Here is a 324-nt window from a genome sequence, read left to right as displayed (position 1 = left end):
GTCATGTGGAATAAAAAAAAACAATTAATGTGTTGTTTTGTTGGTTTTTTTTTCTTCAAATTTATATTTTCATAGCATATTGTCTGGTGAGCTTTCAGTCAAACCCAATATCAGTCACTGGCAAAGTCATATTTTGACTGGGTCATTGGTCACAAAACCCTAATTAAACATAATCAACCTAATTAAACTAATTTTAAAGTGTAATAAATTCCAATTTGCCTCTGCTTTTAGAAGTTATACAAAACTCATTGGCATCACTTAGAGTTTATCTGCCCTTCCTGACCTTCTGTAAAGATAGAAGAATAAAATAAACCCATATTTTGT

Source organism: Thunnus maccoyii, chromosome 5 (genome assembly GCF_910596095.1).
Source record: "Thunnus maccoyii chromosome 5, fThuMac1.1, whole genome shotgun sequence".
In the NCBI taxonomy this organism is placed as follows: Eukaryota; Metazoa; Chordata; class Actinopteri; order Scombriformes; family Scombridae; genus Thunnus; species Thunnus maccoyii.
The sequence above is the reverse complement of the archived record's forward strand: the minus strand, read 5'-3'. Positions refer to the sequence as shown.